Source organism: Lathyrus oleraceus, chromosome 5 (genome assembly GCF_024323335.1).
Source record: "Lathyrus oleraceus cultivar Zhongwan6 chromosome 5, CAAS_Psat_ZW6_1.0, whole genome shotgun sequence".
NCBI lineage: Eukaryota > Viridiplantae > Streptophyta > Magnoliopsida > Fabales > Fabaceae > Lathyrus > Lathyrus oleraceus.
In genome coordinates this window covers 444,933,985-444,945,332 of record NC_066583.1, presented here as the reverse complement: position 1 = coordinate 444,945,332, position 11,348 = coordinate 444,933,985, and positions in this window count along the sequence as shown.

Below are 11,348 nucleotides of genomic sequence, written 5' to 3'. Positions count from 1 at the left end.
TGACCCTAACTCCCCAACAATAGCTGAAATTTATGCTAAAAATTTCGCTCCACAACCCACACAACAGTCTGAAGTAACCTCTCCCCTCCAAACTTCACTTCCACCACAACAAACAACAACCTTACCCTCTGAAACTCAACCATCTGATCCCTTCACCTCTAATATCACTCCACCATTTATTCCCGCTGTACCTGGACCAGACTCTGACCCTTTAGACCTAAATCCACTATATGCTTCATCCCCTAGTCTTCAACCAGACGCAGATTCTGAACTTCAAGCAGAATCTGAACCTCAACAAACTGAACCTCAACCTCTAAATCTCAGCCCTCAAAACTCTCCACCTCATTCACCTGAACCTGAACCTGAACTTACCATACCTACCCTTGAGGAGGCCATTATACAGGTTGCAGAAGCTTCAGTCCAGAAGATCAAGTCTCTGGCTAAAAACTCTGAAGTAAGTGATGATCCTAAATCTGTTAGGACACACTGGAACAGAGTCATTAGTTGGATGACCTCTGAGTCTTATAGGCTGAAGAGTATCTCTGAACAAGTCAGAAATGGCTACATCAGAGACTCTGAGGAAAGACTCCAAGAGAGACTGGCTAGAGAAGCTGAGGCTAAGAGATTAGAGGAAGAAAGGTTGGCCAGGGAAGCAGAAGAAGCAAAGAGGTTGGAAGAAGAACGCCTGGCAAAGGAAGCAGAACTTCTAAGGATTCAGGAAGCTGAAGCCAAGGCTCAGGCAGATGCAGAAGCCCAAGCTGCTGCTGAAGCTGAAGCTCAGCAGGCTCTGATTCAGGGGGAGTCTTCCTCTGCGATCCCTCTGATTCTTAACACTCTGAAGGAGATCAAGCAAGATCAGCAAGAGATCAAGAAAGATCAGAATGAGCTTCGTGCCAGGATGGACAAGCAAGATGCTCTGAATGAAAACATCCAGAACATGTTTGCCATGTTGCTTCAGAGACTTCCTCAACCTCCAAACCCTTAGGCACTTAGGATTTATTTTGTTTGCTTGCCTAATGTTTTTGCTTCTGTCTTCTTTTTAGCTCTGATATTCGTCTTTGAATCTGATGTTTTGACTGTTGTTTGCCTTTGTGCTTTTTAATGAATTGTTTTTCTCTTTATTACTCTTTTTATTTTTTATGCCTTTTTGATTATGCCAAAAAGGGGGAGAAATTATTAAATAGCTCTGATGAAAATTATGTCTAAAACCTTAAGCATTCTGCAACAATTATAGAAATAGTTCTGATATAAATAGCTCTGATTAAATAATAGCTCTGATTAAATAACTCTAACATTAAAATTAAGAAATTGCAGAAAGTTTTCAGAAATCTTATTGCTTGGAAAGCTCTGGTAAGAACTTCTGAACTCCCTAGTACTAACTCAGGGGGAGCTTTTGTCTATCTGATCTAATATTTTTCATGTTTCATCTGATAATTTTATTTGTTTTGTCATCATCAAAAAGGGGGAGATTGTAAGAACAAAAATTGTTCTACAACAGATTCCTTGATTTTGATGATAACAAAGGATGAAACCAAAAATGGCACCCTAACGAAAAGTTTCTAAGTGTGCAGGGTTCTAAAGAAAGAAGAAATAAATCTGATGATGTCATCAGATGCACAACAAGATCAGATGCAAAATCTCAAGTATCAGAAGCATCTAAAGTGGAATCTCGTTTCAAGAAGCTCTGACTCTGGACAAAACTACAAAGTATCAGAAGCATCTGAACATGAAGTAAAGTCTAGAAGCTCTGACTCTGAACAAATGCCTTCTGTAAATTCTGAAGTTATCAGCGCCATCTGAACTTTCAAGAGATAACATCAGAAGCCAGTTTCTCCAGATACACAAAGACTCTAATCAGAATTGTTAATCATGATGAAGTAACGTTTAAGCCAAGTTAAAGTTCTGCAAATGGATTTCCTCAATTAGAAAGAGACGTTAATCTCCACTTCCAAGAGAGAAGATACTACTTGTGGTAAGTAGTCACTTCTAAGATGAAAAAGTCTACTGCAGAAGCTATTAATGGAATGGCGTAACTACATCTCAATATCCAACAGATTCAACGCCACTTCAACTCTACTTCAACTCCTATAAATAGAGAAGAAATCTCATTCAGTAAACAAGAAATCACTAGCCAAAACTATACTGAAATTATATCACGCTCAAGAAAAACATCTTTGTTCTTCAAAGAATTTCACTAAGCTTTTGCTTATCAAGTGAAAAATTTGTTCTTAAGTTTGTAATATTTGCTTTCTTAGAAGCACTCTAGATTACACATATTGTATCTTATTTTTATTTGATTTCCTCAAGTGACTCTTTGTAGTCTGTAGACTTGAGAGGACTAAGAGATTTTCTTCTCTCTTAGGGGTTGTTTGTAATCTTTCAAGATTAGTGGATTAAGTCCTTGTTGAAGGCGAAATCACCTTGGCCGGGTGGACTGGAGTAGCTTTGTGTTATAAGCGAACCAGTATAAAATCATTGTGTGATTTCATTTTGCAAAAGCGCTTATTTTTCAAACAATTCAAACCCCCCCTTTCTTGTTTTTCTCACCTTCAAACACAACTTAAAACAAAGAATTATTGCAATGCTTGTAATATCGACACCAATCCCCGGCAACGGCGCCAATTTGTTGAAAGAGTATATCTTTGGCAAATATTTTTGTATCGTATCCACAGAGATTGGGTAATATTACCGCCGTTCTATAATTCAAGTGTTATAAGTTTAGAAAGTAACAGGGTTGTTTTGTTTGGAAAAATATCTTGTTAATAAATGTTAACAAAAACTATTAAGTGGTTTTAGACAAATATAAAAGCTTGGCAAGATTGGAGTTCACTATTTCAAGTATCTATGATTCCCTATGATAAATAATTAGATTCAAGATTATTGATGATGTTCAAATATCCTCTCAAAGTCATTTATGTCTAAATGATATCGTGATAGTTACTATATTGATCCTTAGACGATCTCTCCACCTAACTATCAATATAGCAACCTTTAATGTTCAATATCAAAGAATAGTAATGAATAAATCTATCTCTACAACTTATTCACTACTTGAAAATCTGTTTTATGTCTAAACTCGAGTAATCTCTCTCGACAACTACTCAAATCTGGTTTTCAACTAAAAGCAAAAACAGTAATCAATACATCAACAATCTCTATCTCATATATAAATCAAAGTGAATACATAGACAGATGAGAATAGCTACTACCTCCAATCTTGACAAAAGGGAGTTTAGCTCCTCATCACCATTGTTACAAAGCAGAAGGTTTTTAGAAGAAAAACTCTGTTTTCTCTCTTGCAAAAACTCTACAGCCCAATGTGTGAATGAATGGAATAATGTTTTTCAAAACCCAGGTTAAACTATTTTGTCTCTACCAAAAAGGTTGACATTTCCCTAATTGGACATTGTCATCTGCAGCAGAAAAGCACTTCCCAGGCAGACATCAAAATGGCAATCACTTTTTCTGCACAGCAGCACCTTTGACCCTTGGTCAGCTTGCTGGATTCGCAGCCTTCGCGGCGCGAAGGAAGTTCGCGGCGCGAACTGTTGCTTTCCCAGCTTCCTTGTTTGGCAAGCTTCCTCCAAAATGCCATGTTGAAACCAAGGTCTTGCTTATCCATAATTCTACACAACTAACAAAAAATGTGAAATAACTATTCAAAACAAAATAAATTAAACCTAATTGCATTTATACAAATTAATGAAGATAAAAAGTGTGTAATTACATCAAAACTTGGTAAAAGGGACCAATAAAATGGTATAAAAAGTAGTACTAATTGGTCCCTAACAGTATTACACTCCCTATAATGAGGCTACTGGGGAATTTTCAAAGTGTGTGAAGTTTGAGAACGGGTTGCGTCCCGAGATCAAGCAGGCTATTGGATATCAGCGGATTAGAGTGTTTTCTGATTTGGTTGACTGTTGCAGGATTTTTGAACAGGATACCAAGGCCAGAGCGGAGAGCTATCAGCAGAGGGTTGATAGGAAAGGCAAGAATCAGAATGATCGTGGGAAACCGTATGCAGCTGGCAAAGGTTTCTAGAGACAGAGTGGGATGAAGAGGCCTAGTGGGGGAGACTCCAGTGCCCCTGCTAAGTGTTACAGATGTGGTCAGGCTGGACATCGTTTCCATGAGTGTACCAGTGCTGAGAAGAAGTGTTTCAAGTGTGGCAAGGGTGGTCACTTGGCTGCAGAGTGCCGGTTGAAGACTATGACTTGTTTCAACTGCGGAGAGGTGGGTCATATCAGCCCACAGTGTCCTAAGCCGAAGAAAGAGAATCAGTCGGGAGGCAAGGTCTTTGCTTTATCGGGTTCTGAGACTGCTGCAGATGATCGGTTGATCCGAGGTACGTGTTATATTAATGGCTTTCCTCTTGTAGCTATTATTGACACAGGTGCGACTCATTCCTTTATATCTTTGGATTGTGCTGTGAAACTTGAATTAGAGATATCTGAGATGCATGGTAGTATGGTGATTGATACTCCTGCGAAGGGTTCAGTGACTACTACTTCAGTTTGTTTGAATTGTTCTTTGAGTATTTTTGGTAGAGACTTTGGGATGGACCTAGTGTGTCTTCCACTAGTGCAGATTGATGTTATCCTGGGTATGAACTGGTTGGTGTGTAACCGAGTCTATATCAATTGTTTTGATAAGACTGTGATCTTTCCTGAGATTGAGGAAGGAAAGAGTTTGTTTCTATCAGCGAGGCAGGTGAATGAGGCAGTAGCAGACGGGGCAGAGTTGTTTATGCTGTTAGCGACTTTAGAGGCTAAAGATAAACTGGTGATTTGTGATCTAGCCGTGGTGTGTGATTTTCCTGATGTGTTTCCGGAAGAAGTGAATGAATTACCGCCAGAGCGTGAAGTCGAGTTCTCGATTGATTTGGTACCTGGTACTAGGCCGATATCGATGGCTCCGTACCGTATGTCTGCTGTTGAGTTAACTGAACTGAAGAGTCAGTTGGAAGATCTGTTGGATAAGAAATTTATTCGTCCGAGTGTGTCACCGTGGGGTGCACCAGTGTTGTTGGTTAAGAAGAAAGAAGGTACTATGAGGTTGTGCGTGGACTACAGGCAACTGAATAAAGTGACGATCAAGAATCGGTATCCTTTGCCGAGGATTGATGATTTGATGGATCAGTTGGTTGGTGCGAGTGTGTTCAGCAAAATAGATTTGAGATCTGGGTATCATCAGATACGTGTGAAAGCTGAGGATATTCAGAAGACTGCTTTCAGAACAAGGTATGGACATTATGAGTATTCTGTAATGCCTTTTGGTGTGACTAATGCGCCTGGAGTGTTTATGGAGTATATGAATAGGATTTTTCATCCGTACCTAGATCAGTTTGTTGTGGTGTTTATTGACGATATTTTGGTATATTCGAAATCTGAAGAAGAGCATGCTGAACATTTGAGAGTGGTTTTGGGAGTTCTGCGGGAAAAGAAGTTATTTGCGAAACTGTCAAAGTGTGAATTTTGGTTAGAAGAGGTTAGTTTTCTTGGCCATGTGATTTCAAGAGATGGTGTTGCTGTTGATCCTTCTAAGATAGAAGCGGTATCTAAGTGGGAGGCTCCGAAGTCAGTTTCTGAGATAAGGAGTTTTCTTGGACTTGCAGGTTATTATAGGAAATTTATTGAGGGATTTTCTAAGTTGGCGTTACCGTTAACGATGTTGACTAGAAAGGGGCAAGCGTTTGTTTGGGATTCAAAATGCGAAGAAGGTTTCCAAGAGTTAAAGAGAAGGTTAACTACTGCTCCTATTCTGATATTACCGAGTCCGTCGGAATCATTTGAGGTTTACTGTGATGCTTCGTTGTTGGGTTTGGGTGGTGTTTTGATGCAGAATAAACAGGTTATAGCTTATGCTTCGAGACAACTGAGGGTTCATGAGAGGAACTATCCGACACACGATTTAGAGTTGGCAGCTGTGGTATTTGTTCTGAAGTTATGGAGACATTACTTGTACGGGTCAAGATTTGAGGTTTTCAGTGACCATAAAAGTTTAAAGTATTTGTTTGATCAGAAAGAGCTGAATATGAGACAGAGGAGATGGTTAGAGTTCCTGAAGGATTATGACTTTGGTTTGAATTACCATCCGGGTAAAGCAAACGTAGTGGCTGATGCATTGAGTCGGAAATCATTGCATATGTCTATGTTAATGGTTAAGGAATTGGATTTAATTGAGCAGTTTAGAGACTTGAGTTTGGTGTGTGAGAGTACTCACAATAGTGTCAAATTGGGAATGTTGAAGTTAACGAGTAGTATTCTGGATGAGATTAGAGAGGGTCAGAAATCCGATGTGCTTTTGGTGGATAAGTTGACTTTAGTGAATCAAGATCAAGGTGGTGAATTCAGAGTTGATGAGAATGGTGTTTTGAAATTTGGTAATCGGGTGTGTATTCCGGATGTTACCGAGCTTAAGAAGAGTATTCTTGAGGAAGGACATCGTAGTGGCTTGAGTATTCATCCTGGAGCTACGAAGATGTATCATGATTTGAAAAAGTTATTTTGGTGGCCGGGAATGAAAAGAGAAATTGCGAGTTTTGTTTATTCTTGTTTGACTTGTCAGAAGTCAAAGATTGAGCATCAGAAGCCGTCTGGGCTAATGCAACCGTTGGCTATTCCAGAGTGGAAGTGGGATAGTATCAGTATGGATTTTGTTTCTGGTTTACCGAGGACAAGTAAGAATTTTGAAGCTATTTGGGTGATTGTTGACAGATTGACAAAATCGGCTCATTTTATTCCGATCAGAATGGATTATCCGTTAGAGAGATTAGCTGAGTTGTATATTGAGAAAATTTTAAGTTTGCATGGTATTCCGTCGAGTATTGTTTCGGATAGAGATCCTAGATTTACATCGAAGTTCTGGGAAGGTTTGCAGAGGGCTTTGGGAACTAAGCTGAGATTGAGTTCTGCATATCATCCGCAAACTGATGGTCAGACTGAGAGGACGATTCAGTCACTAGAGGATCTTTTGAGGGCTTGTGTTTTGGAAAAGGGAGGTACTTGGGATTGTTATTTACCTTTGATTGAGTTTACCTACAACAATAGTTTTCATTCGAGCATTGGTATGGCACCGTTTGAAGCTTTGTATGGTAGGAGATGTCGGACGCCTTTATGTTGGTATGAGTCCGGTGAGAGTGCTGTGGTTGGACCGGAGATTGTTCAACAAACTACGGAAAAGATTAAGATGATTCAGGAGAAGATGAGAATTGCTCAGAGTCGTCAGAAGAGTTATCACGACAAGAGAAGGAAGTCACTTGAGTTCCAAGAGGGAGATCATGTGTTTTTTCGTGTTACTCCGATAACTGGTGTTGGTCGAGCTTTGAAGTCAAAGAAGTTGACACCTCGATTTATTGGTCCTTATCAGATTTTGGAGAGGATAGGGGAGGTAGCCTATCGTATCGTTTTACCGCCGTCACTTGCGAATTTGCATGAGGTTTTTCATGTGTCTCAGTTGAGGAGGTACATTCATGATCCGTCGCATGTGGTCCAAGTAGATGATGTCCAGGTGAGAGATAACCTGACTGTTGAAACATCACCTATGAGGATTGAGGATCGAGAGTTGAAGCAGTTGCGGGGTAAAGAGATTGCTTTGGTGAAGGTAGCTTGGGGAGGACCAGCAGGTGGCAATGTGACTTGGGAACTTGAGAGTCAGATGAAGGAGTCTTACCCAGAGTTATTCGCTTGAGGTATGTTTTCGAGGACGAAAACTCTTTTAGTGGGGGAGAGTTGTAACACCCCGATAAAATAAGATAATTATTTAATTTAAGTTAATAATATATTTATTAATTTAATTAAATAATTTGGAATATTATTATTGGAATTATTATTATTGGGTTATTATTTTATTGGAATAAAAGTTGGAATTTAGAAAAGGTCCCATTTAGTAAAAAGGTTTATTTTTTTCACGTGAAAAGGAAAAAGGGACAGAAAAGTGGAAAAGGGCAAAGAGAGCCAGAGAACAAGGGTTGAAGAGAGGAAGAGCTTGAAGCTTAAAGATTCGCCGGATTAACTCAGGTAAGGGGGGTTTATCACCGTTTAATGGGTATTATGGGATAATATGTACTGGGTAGTGATAAACCATTGAATTACCTCTGAATTGGATGATTATGATGAAATTGTTAACTCTTTGGATGAACGAAATTGGGTTACAATTGAGAGAAAATTCGTAGTAATTAGATGCAATAGTGTTAGGATTTGTGAGATCGAATAGGTTATAATTCGTGTTAGATGATATGAACGATTATTGTGAAAAATTGGACTATAGAAGGTTGAATTGGATAGATCTCGTAGCAGAGAAAGCCATAGCAGATCTGGAATTCTGGTTTCTGGTCATACGCGTATGGCACTAGGCAATACGCGTATGAGATGGCATGGTACGCGTATGGCACTAGGCAATACGCGTATGGATGAGGAAGATGATGTTTTGAACGTAGATTGGTCTCTGGTGGTACGCGTATGGGGAAGTGGTACGCGTAGCATACGCGTATGAGATGGTGTTACGCGTATGGAATTTGGTCAGAAGATGGGCCATACGCGTATGGGACTAGGCAATACGCGTATGGGCAGGATTGTGATTTTCCTGAGCTGTTGTTGTGCAGTTTTTAACTGTTCAGCTGAGTAACGTAATTCAGATGATGTATGATATATTAGGGATCATTTCCCGTTGTTTTGAGTAGTATAGGTATTAGTAGAGTGTGCTAATACTGTGGTTGTTAATTGGCATGATATGATATGCTTATGTGATAAAATACTGATGATGTGTGATGGTATGCATGATGCTGTGAATGTATCAGTTATGTGTGCATTTGTGAATAAACTAATTTATGGCTTAGAGTGTGAGCATATATCTATTCTTGAATTGTTGTTGATGATGTAGCATTGCTAGGTGATTAGCATGCATGTTGTGGCCTTTATGGTGGTAGCTAATTCCCATGGTGAGGAATTAGTGATGAGTTATTGTGGATTGTTGTTGATGTTTGCATGCTAGGTGATTTAGCATGCATAGCATAGCCCTTGGGGTGGTAGCTAATTCCCATGGTGAGGAATTAGTGATGTGAGTCACTAGGTCTCAAATGAGTGGGACTAGTGAGCTTGGTAGCCGTACCTGGATTTGGTCGGTGAGGTTGAACTATATGTTCACGAGTAGTCGGTACCGCATGCATGGAGTCTCATTGCATAATATATGTATGTATGGCGTATAATATGAATGGATGTATTCCGATATTATACGTGTGTTTTATGGTTGTTTTGAGTTTGAGTATGACGATGGTGATGATTATGAGTTGATATTGCCGTTGCTGAGTATGTGTAATCTGATTAGGGTGATGATATGTGTTATATTACTTAGCATTACATGATATTTTATAATGCTTATTATATCGATTGAGGAACTCACCCTTACAACTATTTTTCAGGTAACGAGCAGTGATTGAGTAGAAGCTAGTCCTTGGAGTCTAGTGTAGTTCCTTAGTGGGTCATGCTCTGGTAGATGTAACATCGGGATGGGATGTTTTACTATGTTTTCATTTGGTTGTTGAACAACTTTACATGTAATGTGTTACATGGTTTGAATGTTGTTGTTAATTTCTATCCGCTGCGTATTATGCAAACGTTTTATTTGATAAATAAATGAGCATTACAATCTACTTTGATGAATGGTGTGAAGTTGATTGTGTGACACCCTTAACTGCATAATTACTCTGATTTATATGTTGCTATTTTAATTAAATATTTTGGGTATTTTAGAAGGGTGTTACACACCCCACCCACATAAACCATGAATACCACTGAAACAAAACCATTACCAACTTACACAAGGTCATTCGATCTCTGATTCAACTCTCAAACATGAGGAGATCAAGTATGGTAAAGAACCTAATCATCATTGGGGTGGGTTCAAACATCAAAACACAACAACAAAAGTGTATTTCAGAAAATAAGCATAAACCTCACAACCTTAAGTTCAAAATTAAATAAAAAAGGAAGAGAAGTTGAAGGAATAATCACATGGGAGTCAATCAGGGCAGAAAAACCCTTCACAACAGTATCAAGACATGAGAAAAAGGATAAGAATGGTTACCTAACCAAAGTAAGGTGATTTCCAGTGACCGCGTTCAAACTTTGGCAACACACGAGTGTACAGGTAATGTGGTTATCTATCCATTGTCCTTCCAAAAACATTCTCTACTTCTTCTCCATTGTTGGTTATTATTGATGAGGGAAAATAGCTCGATTCAAGTGAGTTCCAGTGTGAGACTTAATGAATCTTAGTGTAAGACCCCAATTTTGACCCTAAGATCCCTCATGATATCTCATCATTTGCATTGGCTTTGGGATCACACCTTGTCATCCTTCTTACCCCCTCATTCATTGGGTTTGCATTAGGAGAGATCACCAAGAACATTTGATTGTATAATACTTTATTTTTATTTGTTTACTAACCAAAATATCAAAAATATGTCTATGTATATCTTTGTTTCTTTTGTAGGTAGTGTGTGCATCCACCTATGCCTCATCAAGCTCACAATTAGGGTTTGAGACCCTTTATGCAAGAGATCAATCAAGAAAAGATTCACATTGGTTTTAAACATCATATATGGATCCCCATGTTCTTCATTTATCATTTTGATCAAGAATTCATCAAGAGTTTGAAGCTTGTTTGTCTTGGAAGCCCTAATTCATCTAGGTATCTTGTGTGACTTCCTCGACAAGTTTCTTCAACATTTGGTCAAATATTTCAAGGGATAATTAATTATACATCATATTATGCATATATGATCCTCCATGACTCCTAAAGATCAAGAGAACTTCAAGTTTACAAGTGGGTTCAAACAGGTTGACCAGAGAAAGTCAACTAGTCAAAACTGAGGTTCCCTAGACCCTATCTCCTATAATTTTTGTCATATGAAAATTATTACAAGAGAAACGTTACTCTTTATGACATTGCAAACAACTTTTGTTAACATCAAGATCTAGGTTTTCTTGGAAAGTCATTTTTTATGGTGAAAGATTATAGGTCATTTTGTTTGTGCCCTAGTTAGGAGATCAACTTCCAAGGACCATAACTTCCTCAATTTTTATGAGATCAAGGCCATCCAAGTTTCCTGATCAAATTCACAATGTCCTCTCCAACTTTGATTCTTTGAGAAATGTCAAAATCAACTTGCAAGGGCATGTGCCAAGAGGAAACATTATAGGTCATTTTGGGCCATCATCATTGAACAAGCAATTTTCCTCAACTTCTAAAATGCATAACTACCTTATGCCAAATCCAAATGATATTAAATTTGTGACCAAATTGAAGAGGGATTAAAGAGATAAAACTTTGGTGAAGAAACCATT